This window comes from Sinocyclocheilus anshuiensis, unplaced genomic scaffold (genome assembly GCF_001515605.1).
Source record: "Sinocyclocheilus anshuiensis isolate Anshui unplaced genomic scaffold, SAMN03320099.WGS_v1.1 scaffold464, whole genome shotgun sequence".
In the NCBI taxonomy this organism is placed as follows: domain Eukaryota; kingdom Metazoa; phylum Chordata; class Actinopteri; order Cypriniformes; family Cyprinidae; genus Sinocyclocheilus; species Sinocyclocheilus anshuiensis.
This window is the reverse complement of record NW_015555731.1, coordinates 348,983-349,780: the sequence shown is the minus strand read 5'-3', so window position 1 is coordinate 349,780 and position 798 is coordinate 348,983. Positions and strand designations below refer to the sequence as shown.

Sequence of the window (798 nt, the reverse complement as noted above, 5' to 3'; positions counted from 1 at the left end):
TTATGTCTATGACGAATCACGCAGGTACTGGGCTACTCCGCAGCGGTACCTACCCGAACCAGTCTAAATAGTCAGAATATAAACACTTATTATAGGTGTACCATAGTGATTCAGGCCAAGCCAAAAACACGGTTTGGAAAATGGATTCATAGTGTACTCGATTATTATATAAATTTTGTAAATTTTGAACACAAAAAAAGTACGCAGTACTCGTTCCCGTATCTCAGGGAACCGAGGTTACGTTAGTAACTGAGTACATTCCCTTTCGATACTTCACTTCGTACTGCGTCGCTAGACGCTACGGGAACCTATTCAATGACACTGTGCTATGGTAGATGAATGACTTATAAGTAATTGTCCAGGGCGTCCAGAAGGGGGTCCTGTAGATCAACTGCAATGAAGCAGGCCATAGCCAGAGACCCAGATTCTTTTCAGGGTCAAGAGGAGGCAAAGAAATGGGCTAACTCATAGAGGTCGAGCCCGGCCTTACATAATCGTTCTTAGAGCTTCGCAAAATTAATAAATCCACTGTTTTTTTTTGTCTACTCTGCAACTGGGACTCTAAATAGTGCTCTGTGCTCGTCTGTTCAGCCAAACACAGAACAGTTAGCATGTTTTGCTCAAACTTTCGTCATGGCGTTAGAACTGGTACACCGTTGTCGCTTGCGAAAACAATGATGGCGCCTTGGGTGGAAACTTACTGATTAAGGGGCGGTAATATTATAATGAGATCTCTTTGCCACGTCACCAAGGGAGCAAAATCAGACGCGCTCGTTTTCTCAGACGCTTGCAGAAAAA

General features: G+C 43.6%; 1 protein-coding gene and 1 long non-coding RNA gene across 4 annotated transcripts in view; one reads left to right on the top strand and one right to left on the bottom strand.

Moving 5' to 3' along the window:
- Positions 1 to 798, top strand: part of polr3h (polymerase (RNA) III (DNA directed) polypeptide H) — an 8,543-nt gene that overhangs the window by 1,746 nt on the left and 5,999 nt on the right. The window lies entirely within an intron of this gene.
- LOC107672918 (uncharacterized) overlaps positions 1 to 798 on the bottom strand; it is a 7,416-nt gene that overhangs the window by 1,313 nt on the left and 5,305 nt on the right. The window lies entirely within an intron of this gene.